Source organism: Ranitomeya variabilis, chromosome 2, assembly GCF_051348905.1.
Source record: "Ranitomeya variabilis isolate aRanVar5 chromosome 2, aRanVar5.hap1, whole genome shotgun sequence".
NCBI lineage: Eukaryota > Metazoa > Chordata > Amphibia > Anura > Dendrobatidae > Ranitomeya > Ranitomeya variabilis.
The window spans coordinates 28,071,186-28,094,441 of record NC_135233.1 but is presented as its reverse complement, the minus strand read 5'-3'; the positions used below and the strand labels follow the sequence as shown (position 1 = coordinate 28,094,441).

The following is a 23,256-nucleotide window of genomic DNA, read 5'->3' as shown; positions in this document are numbered from 1 at the left end:
GCAGAGTTCTGAGCCTATTCAATGTGATAGGATTTTGACGAGAGCAGAACGGCAGGATTTCAGACGTCAGAATGGGCTGTGTTTTTACTGTGGTGACGCTACTCATGCTGTCTCTGACTGCCCGAAGCGAACTAAGAGGGTTGCTAGGTCAGTTACCATCAGTACTGTACAGCCTAAATTTCTCTTGTGTATTACCCTGATTTGCTCATTGTCGTCCTTTTCTGTAATGGCATTTGTGGATTCTGGCGCTGCCCTGAACTTAATGGACCTAGAATTTGCCAAGCGCTGTGGTTTTTCCTTGGAGCCTTTGCAGAGTCCTATTCCCTTGAGGGGGATTGACGCTACGCCATTGGCCAAGAATAAACCTCAGTACTGGACACAGTTAGCCATGAACATGGCTCCAGCACATCAGGAAAATATTCGCTTTTTGGTGTTGCATAATTTGCATGATGTGGTTGTGCTGGGGTTTCCATGGTTACAGGTACATAATCCAGTGCTGGATTGGAAATCTATGTCCGTGACTAGTTGGGGTTGTCAGGGGATACATAGTGACATTCCTCTGATGTCAATTTCCTCGTCCCCTTCTTCTGAAGTTCCTGAGTTTTTGTCGGATTTCCAGGATATATTTGAGGAGCCTAAATCCAGTCCTCTGCCTCCTCATAGGGACTGTGATTGCGCTATTAATTTGATTCCTGGCTGTAAGTTCCCTAAGGGCCGACTCTTCAATCTGTCTGTGCCAGAGCATGCCGCTATGCGGACTTATGTAAAGGAGTCCTTGGAGAAGGGGCATATTCGCCCGTCTTCGTCACCGTTGGGAGCGGGGTTCTTTTTTGTTGCCAAGAAGGATGGCTCCTTGAGGCCCTGTATAGATTATCGCCTTCTCAATAAGATCACGCTCAAATTCCAGTACCCTTTGCCTTTGCTCTCTGATTTATTTGCTCGGATTAAAGGGGCTAGCTGGTTTACCAAGATTGACCTCCGAGGGGCGTATAATCTTGTCCGCATCAAACAGGGTGATGAATGGAAAACAGCATTTAATACGCCCGAAGGCCATTTTGAATATCTTGTGATGCCTTTCGGGCTCTCTAGTGCTCCATCTGTGTTTCAGTCCTTTATGCATGATATTTTCCAGGAGTATTTGGATAAATTTATGATTGTGTATTTGGATGATATTTTGTTTTTTTCCGATGATTGGGAGTCTCATGTGAAGCAGGTCAGGATGGTATTTCAGATCCTTCGTGCTAATACACTGTTTGTGAAGGGGTCTAAGTGTCTTTTTGGAGTTCAGAAGGTTTCTTTTCTGGGGTTCATTTTTTCTCCCTCAGCTATTGAAATGGACCCTGTTAAGGTCCAGGCTATTTATGATTGGACTCAGCCCACATCTGTGAAGAGCCTTCAGAAATTTTTGGGCTTTGCTAATTTTTATCGCCGCTTCATTGCTAATTTTTCTACTGTGGTTAAACCTCTGACCGATTTGGCCAAGAAAGGTGCTGATGTGGTGAATTGGTCCTCTGCGGCTGTGGAGGCCTTTCAGGAGCTTAAGCGTCGTTTTATTTCTGCCCCTGTGTTGCGTCAGCCAGATGTTTCTCTCCCTTTTCAGGTTGAGGTTGATGCTTCTGAGATTGGGGCAGGAGCTGTTCTGTCTCAGAGAGGTTCTGATGGCTCTGTATTGAAACCGTGTGCTTTCTTCTCCAGAAAGTTTTCGCCTGCTGAGCGTAATTCCAAAGTCCGTGAGCCGGCTGGTATTCTCAAGGAGGGGGTGATTCTTTCTGCTATCTCCCCTGATTTGCGGCGGGTGCTTCAGGAATTTCAGGCTGATAGACCCGACCGCTGTCCTGTGGGGAAATTGTTTGTTCCTGATACATGGACTAGTAAGGTGATTTCTGAGATTCACTGTTCGGTGTTGGCTGGTCATCCTGGGATCTTTGGAACCAGAGATTTGGTTGCCAGGTCCTTTTGGTGGCCTTCTTTGTCACGGGATGTGCGTTCCTTCGTGCAGTCCTGTGGGATTTGTGCCCGGGCTAAGCCCTGCTGTTCTCGTGCTAGTGGGTTGCTTTTGCCTTTGCCTATCCCTGAGAGGCCCTGGACGCATATTTCCATGGATTTTATTTCTGATCTTCCTGTTTCTCAGAAGATGTCTGTCATCTGGGTGGTTTGTGACCGGTTTTCTAAAATGGTCCATTTGGTACCTTTGCCTAAGTTGCCTTCCTCCTCTGATTTGGTTCCTTTGTTTTTCCAGCATGTGGTTCGTTTGCATGGTATTCCAGAGAATATTGTGTCTGACAGAGGTACCCAGTTTGTTTCTAGAATTTGGCGGTCCTTTTGTGGTAGAATGGGCATTAATTTGTCTTTTTCTTCGGCGTTTCACCCTCAGACAAATGGACAGACGGAGCGAACCAATCAGACCTTGGAAACCTATTTGAGATGCTTTGTGTCTGCTGATTGGGTTACCTTCTTGCCGTTGGCCGAGTTTGCCCTTAATAATCGGGCTAGTTCGGCTACTTTGGTTTCGCCTTTTTTTTGTAGTTTCAGTTTTCATCCTCGTTTTTCTTCAGGGCAGGTTGAGCCTTTGGACTGTCCTGGGGTAGATTCTGTGGTGGACAGGTTGCAGCAGATTTGGACTCATGTGGTGGACAATTTAACATTGTCTCAGGAAAAGGCTCAACGTTTTGCTAACCGCCGTCGGTGCGTTGGTCCCTGGCTTCGGGTTGGGGATTTGGTCTGGTTGTCTTCTCGTCATGTTCCTATGAAGGTCTCTTCCCCTAAGTTCAAACCTCGTTTTATTGGTCCTGTAAGAGTCATGTCGGTCTGGTAGTCGGGGGCAGATATGTCTCGCCCAGGTATTTGTCCTATGTGAATTAGGCCGCTCAGTATCTTCAGGATACTAATGGGTTAATAAGTGCAGGAATAAAGGATGACCAGCTGGGGGTTTTCAGCGTCAGCCTGGGGCACACAGATTGCCTGTCTGTGTGAGACAAACGTGAGTGAGAGCTGTGCTCAAGAATTGTGTGATGTTAGCTGGGTGGGAGAAGCCCCCCCAGTTGTTGAGATAGTAACGTGTTGGTTTAGTTAGCGCCGGACAGGCTAGGATTTATTTTTATGTTTTGTTTTATCTATGTTGCTTTCATGTTAATAAATCTGACCTGAGGTCAGTCTGCTCAGAAAACCTGCTGTACGCCTCAGATTCAATGCTCAAACTGTCCTGTTACCACTGAACCCATTCAGTGCGACGTTACAGACTCTAAAAAACGCATGTCTTTGGTTACACAGCTAGTGAGTGTGAATGCGGGTCAAAATGATACAGCGAAGCACCTGTGTGAATTGTCTGTTGATGGGAAAAATATTGTGGCATTACTAGACTCTGGAAGTGTGGTGACTCTGGTGAAAGCTAGTCTGGTGGCTGTTGTGAATTTGCTTTTTGCTCCCTCTAGTGGTTACTAGTTTTTTGACTCTGGTTTTTCTGTCATTCCTTTTATCCGCACCTGGGTCGTTAGTTAGGGGTGTTGCTATATAAGCTCCCTGGACCTTCAGTTTAATGCCTGGCAACATAGTTATCAGAGCTAGTCTGCTGTGCTCTTGTCTACTGATCCTGGTTCCAGTTATATCAGCTAAGTCTGCCTTTTGCTTTTTGCTATTTGTTTTGGTTTTGTATTTTTGTCCAGCTTGTTCCAAATCTATATCCTGACCTTTGCTGGAAGCTCTAGGGGGCTGGTGTTCTCCCCCCGGACCGTTAGACGGTTCGGGGGTTCTTGAATTTCCAGTGTGGATTTTGATAGGGTTTTTGTTGACCATATAAGTTACCTTTCTTTATTCTGCTATCAGTAAGCGGGCCTCTCTGTGCTAAACCTGGTTCATTTCTGTGTTTGTCATTTCCTCTTACCTCACCGTCATTATTTGTGGGGGGCTTCTATCCAGCTTTGGGGTCCCCTTCTCTGGAGGCAAGAAAGGTCTTTGTTTTCCTCTACTAGGGGTAGCTAGATTCTCCGGCTGGCGCGTGTCATCTAGAATCAACGTAGGAATGATCCCCGGCTACTTCTAGTGTTGGCGTTAGGAGTAGATATATGGTCAACCCAGTTACCACTGCCCTATGAGCTGGATTTTTGTATTCTGCAGACTTCCACGTTCCTCTGAGACCCTCGCCATTGGGGTCATAACAGTTTGCCAGGCCAGTATTAAATGTTTAATGCATTGCAGAAGAGGGATTATAAGAAAGAAGATTCTGAGTTTTTTTTTTTTTTTCTCCTTCCCCTTTACCTCAGAGTGGCTATGCTTGCTGCAGACATGAATGTCCAGACCTTGATTACAAGTGTGGACCAGCTGGCTACTCGTGTGCAGGGCATACAAGACTATGTTATCAGAAATCCTAGGTCAGAACCTAAAATACCAATTCCTGAACTGTTTTCCGGAGACAGGTTTAAGTTTAGGAATTTCGTGAATAATTGTAAATTGTTTTTGTCCCTGAGACCCTGTTCATCAGGAGATTCTGCTCAGCAAGTAAAAATTGTTATTTCGTTCTTACGGGGCGACCCTCAGGATTGGGCTTTTTCGCTGGCGCCAGGAGATCCGGCATTGACTGATCTTGATGCGTTTTTTCTGGCGCTCGGTTTACTTTATGAGGAACCCAATCTTGAGATTCAGGCAGAAAAGGCCTTGCTGTCTATGTCTCAGGGGCAGGACGAGGCTGAAGTGTATTGCCAAAAATTTCGGAAATGGTCCGTGCTGACACATTGGAACGAGTGTGCACTGGCCGCTAATTTTAGAAATGGCCTTTCTGAAGCCATTAAGAATGTTATGGTGGGTTTTCCCATTCCCACAGGTCTGAATGATACTATGGCACTGGCTATTCAAATTGACCGGCGGTTGCGAGAGCGCAAAACCGCAAATTCCCTCATGGTGTTGTCTGAACAGACACCTAATTCGGTGCAATGTGATAGAAAAACCGCAAATTCCCTCATGGTGTTGTCTGAACAGACACCTGATTTAATGCAATGTGATAGAATCCTGACTAGAAATGAGCGGAAAATTCATAGACGCCGGAATGGCTTGTGCTACTACTGTGGTGATTCTACACATGTTATCTCAGCATGCTCTGTTATGAAACCTTGTGCCTTTTTCTCTAGGAAGTTTTCGCCTGCCGAGCGAAATTATGATGTGGGCAATCGGGAGTTGTTGGCCATGAAATGGGCATTTGAGGAGTGGCGTCATTGGCTCGAGGGTGCTAAGCATCGTGTGGTGGTCTTGACTGATCACAAAAATCTGATGTATCTCGAGTCTGCTAAACGCCTTAATCCGAGACAGGCCCGCTGGTCATTGTTTTTCTCCCGCTTTGATTTTGTTGTCTCGTATTTACCAGGTTCAAAGAATGTGAAGGCCGATGCTCTTTCTAGGAGCTTTGTGCCTGATGCTCCTGGAGTCGCTGATCCTGTTGGTATTCTTAAAGATGGAGTTATCTTGTCAGCTATTTCTCCGGATCTGCGACGTGTGTTGCAGAGATTTCAGGCTGATAGGCCTGAGTCTTGTCCACCTGACAGACTGTTTGTCCCGGATAAGTGGACCAGCAGAGTCATTTCCGAGGTTCATTCCTCGGTGTTGGCAGGTCACCCGGGAATTTTTGGCACCAGAGATCTGGTGGCCAGGTCCTTTTGGTGGCCTTCCTTGTCAAGGGATGTGCGGTCATTTGTGCAGTCCTGTGGGACTTGTGCTCGAGCTAAGCCTTGCTGTTCTCGTGCCAGCGGTTTGCTCTTGCCCTTGCCTGTCCCGAAGAGACCTTGGACACATATCTCCATGGATTTCATTTCTGATCTTCCGCTATCTCAGGGCATGTCCGTTATCTGGGTGATATGTGATCGCTTCTCCAAGATGGTCCATTTGGTTCCTTTGCCTAAGCTGCCTTCCTCTTCCGATCTGGTTCCTGTGTTTTTCCAGAACGTGGTTCGTTTGCACGGCATCCCTGAGAATATTGTGTCAGACAGAGGATCCCAGTTCGTTTCCAGGTTCTGGCGATCCTTTTGTAGTAGGATGGGCATTGATTTGTCGTTTTCGTCTGCTTTCCATCCTCAGACTAATGGGCAGACGGAGCGAACCAATCAGACTTTGGAGGCTTATTTGAGGTGTTTTGTCTCTGCTGATCAGGACGATTGGGTGACATTCTTGCCGTTGGCTGAGTTTGCCCTTAATAATCGGGCTAGTTCCGCCACCTTGGTTTCGCCTTTTTTCTGCAACTCTGGTTTCCATCCTCGCTTTTCTTCGGGTCATGTGGAGCCTTCTGACTGTCCTGGGGTGGATTCTGTGGTGGATAGGTTGCAGCAGATCTGGAATCATGTGGTGGACAACTTGAAGTTGTCACAGGAGAAGGCTCAGCGCTTTGCCAACCGCCGCCGCGGTGTGGGTCCCCGACTACGCGTTGGGGATTTGGTGTGGCTTTCTTCCCGCTTTGTTCCTATGAAGGTCTCCTCTCCCAAATTTAAACCTCGTTTTATTGGGCCTTACAAGATATTGGAAATCCTTAATCCTGTATCTTTTCGTCTGGATCTTCCTGTGTCGTTTGCTATTCACAATGTATTTCATAGGTCCTTGTTGCGGCGGTACATTGTGCCTGTAGTTCCTTCTGCTGAGCCTCCTGCTCCAGTGTTGGTTGAGGGCGAGTTGGAGTACGTGGTGGAGAAGATCTTGGATTCTCGCCTCTCCAGGCGGAGGCTTCAGTACCTGGTCAAGTGGAAGGGCTATGGTCAGGAGGATAATTCCTGGGTGGTCGCCTCTGATGTTCATGCGGCCGATTTAGTTCGTGCCTTTCATGCCGCTCATCCTGATCGCCCTGGTGGTCGTGGTGAGGGTTCGGTGACCCCTCACTAAGGGGGGGGTACTGTTGTGAATTTGCTTTTTGCTCCCTCTAGTGGTTACTAGTTTTTTGACTCTGGTTTTTCTGTCATTCCTTTTATCCGCACCTGGGTCGTTAGTTAGGGGTGTTGCTATATAAGCTCCCTGGACCTTCAGTTCAATGCCTGGCAACGTAGTTATCAGAGCTAGTCTGCTGTGCTCTTGTCTACTGATCCTGGTTCCAGTTATATCAGCTAAGTCTGCCTTTTGCTTTTTGCTATTTGTTTTGGTTTTGTATTTTTGTCCAGCTTGTTCCAAATCTATATCCTGACCTTTGCTGGAAGCTCTAGGGGGCTGGTGTTCTCCCCCCGGACCGTTAGACGGTTCGGGGGTTCTTGAATTTCCAGTGTGGATTTTGATAGGGTTTTTGTTGACCATATAAGTTACCTTTCTTTATTCTGCTATCAGTAAGCGGGCCTCTCTGTGCTAAACCTGGTTCATTTCTGTGTTTGTCATTTCCTCTTACCTCACCGTCATTATTTGTGGGGGGCTTCTATCCAGCTTTGGGGTCCCCTTCTCTGGAGGCAAGAAAGGTCTTTGTTTTCCTCTACTAGGGGTAGCTAGATTCTCCGGCTGGCGCGTGTCATCTAGAATCAACGTAGGAATGATCCCCGGCTACTTCTAGTGTTGGCGTTAGGAGTAGATATATGGTCAACCCAGTTACCACTGCCCTATGAGCTGGATTTTTGTATTCTGCAGACTTCCACGTTCCTCTGAGACCCTCGCCATTGGGGTCATAACAGGTGGCACTCCCATCTGGTCAGTCTGACAAGTTTTCTGTAACGTGTGTGCATGGTGACACCTGCTCATACCTAACAGCGGTCATATGGATTTCCACTCCCTATGGGTCGGTGCAACACAAAGTGGGACTCGTTCCGCATTGTTACAGGATGTAATCCTGGGCAGGGATTTTCCCCATTTCTGGCAGTTGTGGGAGAATCAGTTGCTCCTTCATGGTAGCTGTACCCGTGGATCTTCTCCCATGCCATCTGGAGGTCCCGAGTCCCTAGACGAGACCCCACAGGAAGACGTTGCTGGGGAGGTTATTGAATCTAACCTTCAGTACCCCTTCTCCGTCATGGCGGGGGAAACTGAGGAACCTCAGCGAGAGGCGGAGGCAGACAGCCATCCGGCACCCTGCCTGCCAGATTTGGGAGTCCAGTTGGATGACTTCCACAGCGAGCAAATGAAAGATCCTACCCTGACTCCGGCTAGGAAAAATGTAAAAATGATAAATGGGGTACCCGTAGAACCTGACACTAGGCTAGCATACCCGTACATGGTTCTTGAAAATGATTTGCTCTACCAGGTAGAAAAAAAAGGGGAAGACACTGTGCAACGGTTAGTGGTACCCAAACCTTATCGGCGGAAGGTACTGGACTTGGCCCATGGACATATAATGGGGGGACATCTGGGGGTACAGAAAATCACGGAAAGGATATCGCATTGTTTTGTGTGGCCTGGAATAAATAATGATGTGCGTAACTATTGTGAGTCCTGTCCAGAGTGCCAAATCTCGGCACCTAAACCTCGGTTCTGTAGCCCTTTGGTACCCCTTCCTATAATTGGAGTCCCTTTTGAGAGAATTGGGATGGATTTGGTTGGGCCCCTTCCCCGATCCGCACGTGGGCACCAACATATCCTCGTCATCATGGACTATGCCACTCGTTACCCGGAAGCCATCTGTTGTGAATTGACCTTTTGGCTCCCTCTTGTGGTCACTAGTGATATTACACTTTGATATTCCTTCCCTTGCTTGGTACCCACCTGGCCTCGTTAGTTCAGGGGTGTCGCTATTTGAACTTCCTGGATTTTCAGTCTGGTGCCTGGCATCGTTGTAATCAGATCCTTCTGTTTGCTCCTATCTGCTGGTCCTGGTTCTATGCAAAATTAAGCTAAGTCCTGCTTTCTTATTTTTGGTTATTTTCTTTGCTCTTATTTTTGTCCAGCTTGTACTAAATGTGATTCCTGATATTGCTGGAAGCTCTAGGGTGCGGATGTTCTCCCCCCGTGCCGTTAGACGGTTCGGGGGTTCTTGAATATTCCGCGTGGAGTTTTTTGTGAGGGTTTTCGCTGACCATATAAGTCATCTTCCTATATTCTGCTATTAGTTAGCGGGCCTCTCTTTGCTAAAACCTAGTTCATTTCTTGCGTTTGTCTTTTCTTCTTACCTCACCGTTATTATTTGTTGGGGGCTTGTATCCAACTTTTTGGGGTATTTCCTCTGGAGGCAAGAAAGGTCTTTCTTTTCCCTGCTAGGGTTAGTTAGTTCTCCGGCTGGCGCGAGACGTCTAGAATCAACGTAGGTACGTTCCCCGGCTGCTGTTATTTGAGTGCTAGGTTCAGGTATATGGTCAGCCCAGTTACCACTGCCCTATGAGCTGGGTTTTATGTTTGCAGACTTCGCTATTGTCTCTGAGACCCCCTGCCATTGGGGTCATAACAGTATGCCAGGCCATAAGTGAATATTTAATGCTTCTGAGATCGGTGCAGGGGCCGTTTTGTAGCAGAGAAGCCCTGGTTGCTCAGTAATGAGACCATGTGCTTTTTTTTCTAGGAAATTTTCGCCTGCTGAGCGGAATTATGATGTTGGCAATCGGGAGTTGTTGGCCATGAAGTGGGCATTTGAGGAGTGGCGTCATTGGCTCGAGGGTGCTAAGCATCGTGTGGTGGTTTTGACTGATCACAAAAATCTGATGTATCTCGAGTCTGCTAAACGCCTGAATCCTAGACAGGCCCGTTGGTCATTATTTTTCTCCCGTTTTGACTTCGTGGTCTCGTACCTGCCTGGTTCGAAGAATGTTAAGGCTGATGCTCTTTCTAGGAGCTTTGTGCCTGACTCTCCTGGAGCCTCAGAGCCAGTTGGTATTCTTAAAGAGGGAGTAATCTTGTCGGCCATTTCTCCGGATTTGCGACGTGTGTTGCAGAGATTTCAGGCTGATAGACCTGACTCTTGTCCACTTTACAGACTGTTTGTTCCTGATAAATGGACCAGTAGAGTCATTTCCGAGGTTCACTCCTCGGTGTTGTCAGGGCATCCGGGTATTTTTGGCACCAGAGATTTGGTGGCTAGGTCCTTTTGGTGGCCTTCCTTGTCACGGGATGTGCGGTCATTTGTGCAGTCCTGTGGGACTTGTGCTCGGGCTAAGCCTTGCTGTTCTCGTGCCAGCGGGTTGCTTTTGCCCTTGCCTGTCCCGAAGAGGCCTTGGACACACATTTCCATGGATTTCATTTCGGATCTTCCAGTGTCTCGGGGCATGTCTGTCATCTGGGTGGTATGTGATCGCTTTTCCAAGATGGTCCATTTGGTGCCCTTGCCTAAGCTGCCTTCCTCTTCTGATCTGGTTCCGTTATTCTTTCAGAATGTGGTTCGTTTGCACGGCATTCCTGAGAATATCGTGTCTGACAGAAGATCCCAGTTTGTTTCCAGGTTCTGGCGATCCTTTTGTGCTAGGATGGGCATTGATTTGTCGTTTTCATCTGCCTTTCATCCTCAGACTAATGGCCAAACTGAGCGAACAAATCAGACTCTAGAGGCTTATTTGAGATGTTTTGTTTCTGCAGATCAGGATGATTGGGTGACCTTCTTGCCGTTGGCTGAGTTTGCCCTTAATAATCGGGCTAGTTCCGCTACATTGGTTTCGCCATTTTTCTGCAACTCTGGTTTCCATCCTCGTTTTTCCTCGGGACATGTGGAGCTGTCTGACTGTCCTGGGGTGGATTCTGTGGTGGATAGGTTGCAGCGGTTTTGGGATCATGTGGTGGACAACTTGAAGTTGTCACAGGAGAAGGCTCAGCGTTTTGCCAACCGCCGCCGCGGTGTGGGTCCCCGACTTCGCGTTGGGGATTTGGTGTGGCTGTCTTCTCGCTTTGTTCCTATGAAGGTCTCCTCTCCTAAATTTAAGCCTGGCTTCATCGGTCCTTATAAGATTTTGGAAATTCTTAATCCAGTGTCCTTTCGCTTGGAACTTCCTGTGTCGTTTGCCATTCACAACGTGTTCCATAGGTCCTTGTTGCGGCGGTACGTTGTGCCTGTGGTTCCTTCTGTTGAGCCTCCTGCTCCGGTGTTGGTTGGGGGCGAGTTGGAGTACGTGGTGGAAAAGATCTTGGATTCTCGTCTCTCCAGGCGGAGGCTTCAGTATCTGGTCAAGTGGAAGGGCTATGGTCAGGAGGATAATTCCTGGGTGGTCGCCTCTGATGTGCATGCGGCCGATTTGGTTCGTGCCTTTCACGCTGCTCATCCTGATCGCCCTGGTGGTCCTGGTGAGGGTTCGGTGACCCCTCCTTAAGGGGGGGGTACTGTTGTGAATTGACCTTTTGGCTCCCTCTTGTGGTCACTAGTGATATTACACTTTGATATTCCTTCCCTTGCTTGGTACCCACCTGGCCTCGTTAGTCCAGGGGTGTCGCTATTTGAACTTCCTGGATTTTCAGTCTGGTGCCTGGCATCGTTGTAATCAGATCCTTCTGTTTGCTCCTATCTGCTGGTCCTGGTTCTATGCAAAATTAAGCTAAGTCCTGCTTTCTTGTTTTTGGTTATTTTCTTTGCTCTTATTTTTGTCCAGCTTGTACTAAATGTGATTCCTGATATTGCTGGAAGCTCTAGGGTGCGGATGTTCTCCCCCCGTGCCGTTAGACGGTTCGGGGGTTCTTGAATATTCCGCTTGGAGTTTTTTTGTGAGGGTTTTCGCTGACCATATAAGTCATCTTCCTATATTCTGCTATTAGTTAGCGGGCCTCTCTTTGCTAAAACCTAGTTCATTTCTTGCGTTTGTCTTTTCTTCTTACCTCACCGTTATTATTTGTTGGGGGCTTGTATCCAACTTTTTGGGGTATTTCCTCTGGAGGCAAGAAAGGTCTTTCTTTTCCCTGCTAGGGTTAGTTAGTTCTCCGGCTGGCGCGAGACGTCTAGAATCAACGTAGGTACGTTCCCCGGCTGCTGTTATTTGAGTGCTAGGTTCAGGTATATGGTCAGCCCAGTTACCACTGCCCTATGAGCTGGGTTTTATGTTTGCAGACTTCGCTATTGTCTCTGAGACCCCCTGCCATTGGGGTCATAACAGCCATCCCTTTGCGTAACACAGCTACCAAGACGATCGCCAAGGAATTGGTACAAGTGTTTAGTCGGGTGGGAATTCCAAAACAGATACTCACCGACCAGGGGACTCCCTTTATGTCGAGGGTAATGAAGGAGCTCTGCAGACTCTTACAAATAGACCCGTTGCATACGTCTGTCTATCACCCTCAAACAGTTGGCCTGGTGGAGCGGTTCAACAAAACCTTAAAACAGATGCTCCGGAAGGCGATAGACAAAGATGGGAAGAACTGGGATTACTTGTTACCCTATTTGCTGTTTGCCATTAGGGAAGTTCCCCAGTCTTCCACAGGGTTTTCGCCTTTCGAACTGTTGTACGCCCGTCGTCCCCGGGGACTGTTGGACGTCGCAAAAGAAACCTGGGAAGGTCAAGTCACTCCCTTTAAAACGGTGATCGACCATGTAACACAAATGCAGGACCGTATTGCCGCTGTCATGCCCATTGTTAGGGACCATATGTTACAGGCCCAGGGAGCCCAGAGGCAAAGTTATGATAGAGGCGCTAAGGTCCGTACATTTGCATCCGGGGATAGGGTGTTGATCCTAATCCCTACGGTGGATAGTACATTTCTGGCGAAATGGCAGGGCCCCTTTGAGATCGTGGAAAGAGTTGGTGAAGTGAACTATAAAGTGTACCAGCCTGGTAAGAGAAAACCAGAACAGATTTATCATGTGAATCTGATAAAACCCTGGAAAGACCGCTCTGCCCTAACGGCGGATCTGCCCTGTCCGGTTTTCTCACCTACCGTACCGGAGGTGCAGATTGCCGAGACTCTCTCGGAACGACAAAAATGTGAGGTTAAGCAGTTTTTGTTACAGAACCGACAGTTTTTCTCAGAAAAACCTGGCCGGACTAAGCTGGTGAAACATGAGATTGTCACAGAGCCTGGTGTCACAGTTCATGTGAAGCCCTACCGGATTCCGGAAGCACGCTGTGAAGCCGTCTTCCGGGAAGTGATGGCAATGTTGGACTTAGGAGTCATTGAGGAGTCGCACAGCGCCTGGTCCAGTCCAATCGTGTTGATACCTAAGCCGGATGGCTCCATACGGTTTTGTAATGACTTTAGGAAACTGAATGCGGTTTCTAAATTTGATGCGTACCCTATGCCCCGGGTCGATGAGTTGATCGACCGGCTTGGTAAAGCCCGATACATTACGACCCTAGATCTAACAAAGGGGTACTGGCAGATCCCTCTGGCCGAGGCGGCCAGAGAGAATACGGCATTTGCTACACCGGAAGGTCTGTTCCAGTATGTCTACATGCCGTTTGGACTTCACGGAGCTCCAGCAACGTTCCAGAGATTGATGGATCGAGTCTTGAGGCCCCACAGACAGTACGCTTCTGCCTACCTGGATGACATCGTAATTTACAGCATGGACTGGGAAACGCACCTCCGGAAGGTACAGGCGGTGATTGATGACCTGCGAGATGCAGGCTTAACGGCGAACCCCAAGAAATGTCACATCGGGCTTGAAGAAGCCCGATACTTGGGCTACGTGATTGGCAGAGGAGTGGTTAAACCCCAGATCGACAAAATACAGGCAATCCAGGGCTGGCCACAACCAGTAAACAAGAAACAAGTACAAGCTTTCCTGGGGATTGCCGGCTATTATCGCTGGTTCATACCCAATTTTGCAGCCATGGCTACCCCCTTGACGGATCTTACCAAAGGGAAGGGTTCCGTCATGGTAAAATGGACCTCAGCTGCTGAAGAGGCCTTCCACAGCCTGAAACGGGCTTTGTGCTCTCAGCCCATACTAGTGACTCCTGATTTCAGCAGCGAGTTTGTGGTGCAAACTGATGCCTCTGATACTGGTGTCGGAGCTGTACTATCCCAGGTGAGGGACGGAGTCGAACACCCGGTCCTCTACCTTAGCCGGAAACTGAATGTACATGAGCAAAGGTATGCCGTGGTTGAAAAAGAGTGCCTAGCCATTAAATGGGCTCTCGACTCCCTCAAGTATTACCTGGCTGGTAGGAAGTTTAGGCTGGTCACGGACCATGCCCCTCTCAAGTGGATGCACCTCCACAAGGACCGGAATAGTCGGGTAACCCGGTGGTTCCTTGCCCTGCAGGCTTACTCTTTCACGGTGGAGCACCGACCTGGGGTGCAGATGGGGAACGCCGATGCCCTGTCCCGAGTGCACTGTTTCAAGAGTGTTCTTGCTCGACCGGAGTGGTGTGAGCAAGGGGGGGGAAAATGTAAGAGTCATGTCGGTCTGGTAGTCGGGGGCAGATATGTCTCGCCCAGGTATTTGTCCTATGTGAATTAGGCCGCTCAGTATCTTCAGGATACTAATGGGTTAATAAGTGCAGGAATAAAGGATGACCAGCTGGGGGTTTTCAGCGTCAGCCTGGGGCACACAGATTGCCTGTCTGTGTGAGACAAACGTGAGTGAGAGCTGTGCTCAAGAATTGTGTGATGTTAGCTGGGTGGGAGAAGCCCCCCCAGTTGTTGAGATAGTAACGTGTTGGTTTAGATAGCGCCGGACAGGCTAGGATTTATTTTTATGTTTTGTTTTATCTATGTTGCTTTCACGTTAATAAATCTGACCTGAGGTCAGTCTGCTCAGAAAACCTGCTGTACGCCTCAGATTCAATGCACAAACCACGTGACCTTTGACCCCAGCAAAGGCGATCCCGGAGTGTTGTGTCACAGTCCGTATAGGATTTCGGAAATTATCAATCCAGGAGGATAACTCTTGGGTTTTTGCCTCCGATGTCCATGCTGCCGATTTGGTACGTGCTTTTCATTTGGCTCGTCCCGATCGGCCTGGGGGCTCTGGTGAGGGTTCGGTGACCCCTCCTCAAGGGGGGGGTACTGTTGTGAATTCCGTTCTTGGGCTCCATCCTGTGGTTACGAATGGTATTTTTGGGAGTTCTGCTCTTGGGCTCTCTCTGGTGGTTTCAAGTGGAACTTAGCAGCTGCGTTCACTAATCGGTTCCCTGGTCTTTGTTATTTAACTGGGCTTTTGGCTGTAGTGGATCCCAGCTGTCAATGTATTTCCTGTGGATTCAGTCCTTTCCTGGAAGTTCTCTGTTGGCCAGTCCATTTTCAGCTTAAGATAAGTCTGCTAGTTTTTGGGTGTTTCCCTGCTTATGACCTTCTGTTCAGTTTAATTTATGTCTCTTTTGTCCAGCTTGTCATTAGGAAATATTCCGGCTAGTTGGAAGCTCTGGGGTCGCAGATTTGCCCCTCCACACCGTGAGTCGGTGTGGTGGTTATTTTTGTAAACTCTGCGTGGACTTTTTAGTTTTTATACTGACCGCACAGTAGCCTTTTCTATCTCTGTCTATTTAGATAGTTTTGGCCTCCTTTGCTAAAAAATCTAGTTTCATTTCTGAGTTTGTCATTTCCCTCTCCACTCACCGTCAATATTTGTGGGGGGCTATCTTCCTTTGGGGGTTTCTCTGAGGTGAGATAGTTTTCCGTTTCTATCTTCAGGGGTAGCTAGTTCTTAGGCTGTGCAGAGGCGTCTAGGCAGAGTTATGTACCCTCCACGGCTATTTCTAGTGTTGGTGTTAGGAGTAGGGATTGCGGTCAGTAAAGCTACCACCTCCTCAGAGCTAGTACATGATTTGTTTTACCCACCAGGTCATTTCAGTGCTGCTCCGTATTCACTAGGTCATATCAGTGATTACTGTCTGTGGAGCTGCTACCTCCTCTAAGTTTGTCCATGATTGGTTTTACCCACCAGGTCATCTCAGTACCGCTCCGTAACCACCAGGTCATAACAAATGTCCCCTATCCATCAACAATGTCCCTTGTTCTTCTCCGGCCCATTTTAAAAATAAACAAACGATTCTTACCTTCCCCAACTCCTACGACATACAGTGTGTTCTTGTATAGCCGGCAGCTGACTTGAGCTTGCCGACAGGGGCAGTGCAAGATCTCACAGCCATGTGTTACCCGTGACATGCAAGCCTCTGATTGGTCAGCGAAGTGTATTGTGGTGCTGGGAGCCGGTGGATCTCTGCACCACGATACATTTCACCTGAATGTGCATACAAAGAAGTACATCCAGGTGAAATAGTCCCTGGGATCGGCAGGCCACCTTCTAAGACGAGCCCGATCTTTATGCTCCTGGTCATATCTCAGGAACGGAGAGGCGCAGGTACAAAAGAGAAACATGGCCAGATTCAGGAGAACAGCAGCTTTTAACCCAGGTAAAAAAAATATGTATTCACCTGAATGTGCATCCAAAGAAGCACATCCAGATGAAATAGGCCTTGGGATCGGTAAACCATCTTCTAGAACGAGCCCGATCTTTATGCCCCTGGTCATATCTCAGGAACGGAGAGGCGCAGGTACAAAAGAGAAACATCACCGGATTCAGAACAACAGCGGCATTTAACCCAGGTAAAAAAAAATATGTATTCACCTGAATGTGCATCCGAAGAAGCACATCCAGATGAAATAGGCCTTGGGATCGGTGAACCATCTTCTAGAACGAGCCCGATCTTTATGCCCCTGGTCATATCTCAGGAACGGAGAGGCGCAGGTACAATAGAGAAACATCGCCGGATTCAGAACAGCGGCATTTAACCCAGGTAAAAAAAAATATGTATTCACCTGAATGTGCATCCGAAGAAGCACATCCAGGTGAAATAGGCCCTGGGATCGGTGAGCCACCTTCTAGAACGAGCCCGATCTTTATGCCCCTGGTCATATCTCAGGAACGGAGAGGTGCAGGTACAAAAGAGAAACATCACCGGATTCAGAACAACAGCGGCATTTAACCCAGGTAAAAAAGAATATATGTATTCACCTGAATGTGCATCCGAAGAAGCACATCCAGGTGAAATAGGCCCTGGGATCGGTGGGCCACCTTCTAGAATGAGCCCGATCTTTATGCCCCTGGTCATATCTCAAGAACGGAGAGGCGCAGGTACAAAACAGAAACATCGCCGGATTCAGGAGAACGGCGGTATTTGAACCATATAAAAAATTACGTATTTATGACTACGGTATATATTAGCCACCGGTTATTGATCACTGATATAAATGTGTCACTGCAGCTCCAGCTCAGACCTGAATATCAGAAACTGTATAATCTAAGGACTCGTAAATATTACGTCTCTGTAAGAAGAGCAGTAGCACGTTTCCTCCAATGTATGATTGCGTTTGGTAGTTATTAATTTCCGCTGCTCAGATATATTATCATCATCCTATAATCTGACGCAACCGGGAGATTTATTGTAACAACCGGGAAGATTCTGTATCAATCCTCTAAATCTTCTGCTGAGGATAATGAGATCCACTCCTAGTGGTGGGAATACAAATGGCAGCAATCACAGGATGATTGCAGAAGAATTGCTTTTTTTATAATGCTCAATGCCCACCTACAACTGCGACTTTTCAGGACGGAGTATCTGGGATTACAAGGGTTCTGTGGTTTGGGCAATCCATTTTGTTAGAAGGGTCCCCTCGATTTTAAACTGATCTCTGGGATCTCCAGGGGTAATCTATAACGGGACCTGGCAGCAGGTGTTCAATTTCCCTACAGCGCCACCGCAGGTGAAATGTAGAAATTACACCAGTCTCAATAAAGTCAATGGGATGTGAGCTTAACAAATGGACATGTTGGGTCCTCCGGAGTGAGAGATGCTCTTTGTTACCAAGCATTGCTCAAACAAAAATGAATAAGGGTCCCAAATTTACTAATTAAGAAATTAAATGAGGTATTAGAAGATTTAAGATAAAAGATTTCATCCTTTAACACCAATATCAACATACATGGATGGGTGCGGGTGTATTCAGCAGCTTCAGGAGCTGAGCACGCTCCGTACATGACAGGTGCCGGCTGTGTTAAACAGCCACCACCTGCAAAGCTAGGTCTGCGACTGCTAGCCTTAACCACTTAAATGCCGCTGTCAGTCTCTGACGGTGCTGTCTTCGTCCGCCATTCTTTATACTGCAGCTCTGCTTATTCAGTTTTGCTGATGTGAACAGGCAAAAGTCTGTGCATAAAATATGACAAACTGCAGGCAATTAAACTCATTGCCATGATATATTGAAATAAAATTATGGGGCAGGGTGATATAAACTCTCTATATGGCCACATTATATAAAATCATCTATTGATGTCTGCGCCGGGGGGCCAGTCCCTCACTTGGGGGTTTATTTTAAGGAAAAAGTCTATGACTGTCTGAAGGAAAGCGGAGGATTTGGAGCTGTGTATCAGTATAACTCCCGTAGTTCTTTCTGCTACATTAGATTAATGTTTCCTGAAGGTTCCATAAACTTTCTCTATATACATTGTCAGTATAACCTTGGAGATGTCAAGTTCGTGAGCAGCGAAAATGTTGACAGCGGCTTCTGGAGCCTGCGCTCATCGGACGGGCTGCGTTGTAATCCAGTAACTGCTGTGTATTCTTACAGCGGCGAGGAGTCACAAAACATCTCCTGAATGGAGGAGATAAGACCGGAGATGTGACAGAGCAGATACATGTATATGGCTGATTACGGACGTCGCGGAATAGAAGCTTCGCTGTGGACCTGGAAATATTCTGTAAACTGAGGTCGTTCCTACAGTCCCCGCTAACATCACAACTCTGGGACTATTCCTTAAACATATGGACAAAAACATTTTTTCTACCTTATGCATTAACTTACCTGTCCCGGCTCCAGTGCCGGACTTTAGTCCCTTCTCCTATTGCCGTTTTCTAGTAGTTTACATGTCCCGGGTAACCCGATGAATTTCCCTGACATACAGTGGCATGTAAAAGATTGGGCACCGATGGTCAAAATGACTGTTATTGTGAAAGGTTGAGCAAGTTGAAGATGACATTATCTGTAAAAACCCTAAAGTTACAGATCACACATTTCGCTTGTATTTTAGGCATAAAAAAGTATATATATAGTAATATTTTAAGTTTAAAAAATTACAAAAAGGAAAATGGGCCAATTGCAAAAGTTTGTGTACCCTTGGAGATTTCTGTGCTGAAATAACTTTGACCAAGGTTTCAGACCTTAGTCTGTTAGGGTTATGGCTTGTTCACTATCATCGTTAGGAAAGGCCAGGTGATACAATTTCCCAGCTTTATAAAAACCCAGCCTTCTCTAACCTTGTGCCAAAATCAGCAGCCATAGGTTCTTCTAAGCATCCGCCTAGCACTCTGAGAATGAAAATGGTGGAGGCCCATAAAGCTGGAGAAGGCTATAAGAAGATCACAAAGTGTCTTCAAGTTGCCCTTTCATCAGTAAATGTAATTAGGAAATGGCAGTTACCAGGAACAGTGGAGGTCAAGATAAGGTCTGGAAGACCAAGAAAAATTTCAGTGAGAGCTGCTCGTAGGATTGCAAGAGAGCCAAATCATAACCCTCGCTCAACTGCAAAAGACCTTCAGAAAGATTTAGCAGACTCTGGAGTTGTGGTACGTTGTTCTATTATTCAGAGACACCTGTACAAATATGGCCTTCATGGAAGAGTCATCAGAAGAAAACCTCTCACGAGTCCTCACCATAAAATTCAGTTTCAGAAAAACATTTAGTCTGATGCATTTTGTAAACAAATCCTGTGGACTGATAAGGCTAAAAAAGATCTCTTTGGCCACAATGAGCAAAGGTCTGTGTGGAGAAAAAAGGGCAGAGAATTTCAGGAAAAGAACATCTCGCCAACCATTAAGCATGGGGGTGGATCAATAATGTTTTGGCGTTGTGTTGCAGCCAATGGCACCGGGAACATTTCATGGGTAGAGGGAAGAATAGATTAAATGAAATTTAAACTATTTTTTGATGCAAACATAACACCATCTGTAAAAAAGCTGAAATGGATAATGATCCTAAACACACGGCAAAATCCACAATAGACGACCTCAAAAGGTGTAAGCTGAAGGTTTTACAATGGCCCTCACAGTCCCCCGATCTGAACATCATTGAAAATCTATGGCTAGACCTCAAAATAACAGAGGATGCAAGATGCCCCAGGAATATCACAGAACTGGAAGAATTCTCCAAGGGAGAATGGATGAAAAGCCCTCAAACAAGAATTGAAAGACTCTTGTGTGGCTACAAAAAGTGTTTACAAGCTGTGATACTTGCAAAAGGGGGCACTACTAGGTACTAACCATGGGTGCCCAATGCAAAGGAAATGTGTCATCTTTAACTTTAGGCCTTTTAGAGATCATTTAATCTTCAACTTGCTTACACAATAACAGGAAAGATATATATCTTGGTACCGTGTTAGCCAGTAGATAGAAAAATATTTAGAATTCAGAGTCCGTAAAAGGTATCAACCACTGAGGACTCAATTCTAAATATTTTTCTTACACAATAACAGTAATTTTGAGCAGAGGAGCACAAACTATTACATGCCACTGTGATTATCTTTGGCCTTTTTAATTAGCATTGTCCACATTTGTTACAAGTTTGTCAAGAGTTAACTCCTGACTTCCATTCTACAACCATAGTTATTTCCGAGCTCCATTCAGCTTAGTAAGTGTTGTCCATATCTACCTCTCCTCAAGCAAGTTACCAACTCCTCAGTGCTGATCAGACTTGGCCTCTGCAATCAAGGTAACGCATTTCTTCAAGTGTGTTTCTAGTTTGCTTAAAATACACTGTTATCCTGTGGTTAACTATTTCTTTGCTACAACTCCTAGTTTGCCCACTCCCTAGCCTCTTTTTGCCTTTTTGAGATCATGATGATGACACTTTAAGGAAGGTGCTTTCATTATGTGAGTGAGGCCTGTATGCATAGGTGGGATTTATATTATCTGAAGACTTCCTGAATACAATGCAACATATGGGTGAAATGGGTCCACCAGAAGAACCGTGCCTTGCTAGTGGCTCTCCACTTTGCTGGCATTAGGAGAGCACTCTGCCTACCCTCTTTATGAGATCATGATGATGATGCTTTAAGGGATGCTTTAAGGGAGGAGCTTTCATTATGTGGGTGGGGCCTGTAAGCATAGGCGGGACTTACATAATTCAAGTCTCCCTGAATTTAATGCAGTATGTGGGTGAGATGGGTCCACCCAAGAAAGAAGAGAAGGCTTTTTGGGCTAAGCTAACTAATGATCCTTTTGTTCCAGATTCCTTTACTAGATGTCATTGGACCGAGCCTCTATCCTTCTTGATACTTATGGATTGATGTATACATCTATGTCTTGTACCTCATTGGAGATGCTCTTCGTTTCTGTCATATGTCACGTCTACGCCTGTGAACTAAGTGGATTTTTGAGGAATCAGAAATACATCATGAACCGGCTGTTTACAGATCAAAGCAGACTGCCCGCTTATACTAAATCTCGTACACGTATACTTACACTTTTTTTTTTTTTTGTTTGTTTTCTGATCAAGTGTTATATGTCTTTCCATCAGAGTCTTGTATTATATCTGCTGGATTCATGTTTTAAACGCTTTTTTCAGTTGCTCGACTGAGCAGCCTGTTTACTATTGTACTTTCGAGACACTTTTTTCTTGCAGCAGTGCATTTACTGCTCCGGTATTCCATCCATAGGCTTCATCAAGGGGCTCCTTGGTGGTTGTAAGTCAGGTACATTTATTCACCTTGGTTATTTCGCTCCCATTAGTTCCTTTCATGAGGGGCCACAACCATCATATCATTACATAGACTCTTCATTTGGTATTTTCTTTTTCTTTTTGGTTCCCCGATGTGTTTCCCTTCATGTGTCATTTTGGTTTGTTTGTCTTTGTCTCATTCCTCTTTATTATACCTGTTTAAGTTTTTTATTTACCCATGCACTTATTTAGTTAGTTAGTCAGTGTCACTTTTTCTTTGTTTTGTCCCAATCTTTCAAATTATGCATTGTGCTATATGAGTAACATTGGGTCACTTCCCTTGTTTTCATGCGCAGCGCCAGACACCCTTTTTTTTTTCTCATGTTTAAACAATAACCTTGGGCCTCGCATATCTTCTACACGATGCGCAGCGTTGATGTTTCCGACGCAGGCGCATTGTGCAGTACTGGCAGAGACGTCTGCCAGTACGGGCGTCTCCCTTCCTGCCCATGTCATTTCCGGGTCCGGGCTCTTAGCGTGCTCCGCTCACTGCCTGGCCACATGATAAGGTATTTAAACTCAAATTGATCGTTCTTTTTTTGCACCTTCCCCTGACGAAGCCGTCCTTAGTGACGGCGACACGCGTTGGGTTTGCCCCCCACGCTGTGCCCTGCCTGTGGCGCTTGGTCCCTCTCATTGATTTCCTGGCACCTTTGGGCACTCTGCCTGTAGCACTTTTTATCTGGCTGGACACATGTTCTGGTAGTGCCTTCTGCTGCGGTAACTATATCATTGTTTCAGGGTCTATTTATGCTTTACTACCACTATATGTTGGTTATTTATATCCCCGTAGCATATCGGCCGCTAGATCGGGGGCATAGAACACTGTGGACCCTTTGCCGTTTCTGGTACTGGGGGCATATTGATTTCCCTACCAGGTGCTATTGTTTATCTTTTTGAAGGGTACTTTACACGTTGCTCGCGCCATCTTATTTATCAACGAGAGTGCGGACACTTAGCATTATATTGTATTATTTACCCGCTTTACCAGGTCAATTGTGTGTCTGCTTATTTATTGTATCTCTGTGGCGGGCCAGTGGGGGATTCACGGCATTATGCCATTTTAATTGTTTTTTAACATTTGTATCAATAAAAGTTTTCCCTCTTTCATTATTTATTAGTGGTGTGCGATTTATATAGAGTGGTGCTTTCCTTCTTTTGTGTTGTCACCCAAGAAAGAACTGTCCTTTATTAGTTGCTCTCCACTTTGCTGACATTGGGGGGCATTCTGCCAAGCCTCTTTATGTGGGAGGGTCCTGTATGCATAGGTGGGATTTAGATAATCTCAGGTCTTCCGGAATAAATAAAATGCAATACATTCGAGAGATGCAAGAACCATGCTTTATAAGTGGCGCTCCACTTCTGGCATTAGGGGGCCACTTTTATGATCTCCCACTAATGACAATTTAAGGAAGATGTTTTCATTTTGTGAGTGGGGCCTGTATGCCTGGGCGGGGCTTAAATAATCTCAGGACCTTTGTAAAAATAGGGAAGTATATGGAGGTCCTGGATAATCAAGGATCATTAAGGGCAATACTGCAACCTTCATCCAGTGGCTGGCAGGACATGCCGGGAGTCGGTGAATTACAGGTAGAAGTAGCCCTAAATAGGACATTAGACACCCAATACTACTAGACAGTGCCAGTAACCCAAGACTGTGCCACTTATGGGGCAAATTGGTGGCACAAAATGACTTCTACAACTGACCTGTGATCCTAAGACAAAGCATTAATTCTCAGAGCACAGAAACGTCTTCAA

The 23,256-nt window shown here is 46.4% G+C and overlaps 1 protein-coding gene across 1 annotated transcript in view; it reads right to left on the bottom strand.

Moving 5' to 3' along the window:
- Window positions 1-23,256, bottom strand: part of CNIH3 (cornichon family AMPA receptor auxiliary protein 3) — an 86,394-nt gene that overhangs the window by 19,104 nt on the left and 44,034 nt on the right. The window lies entirely within an intron of this gene.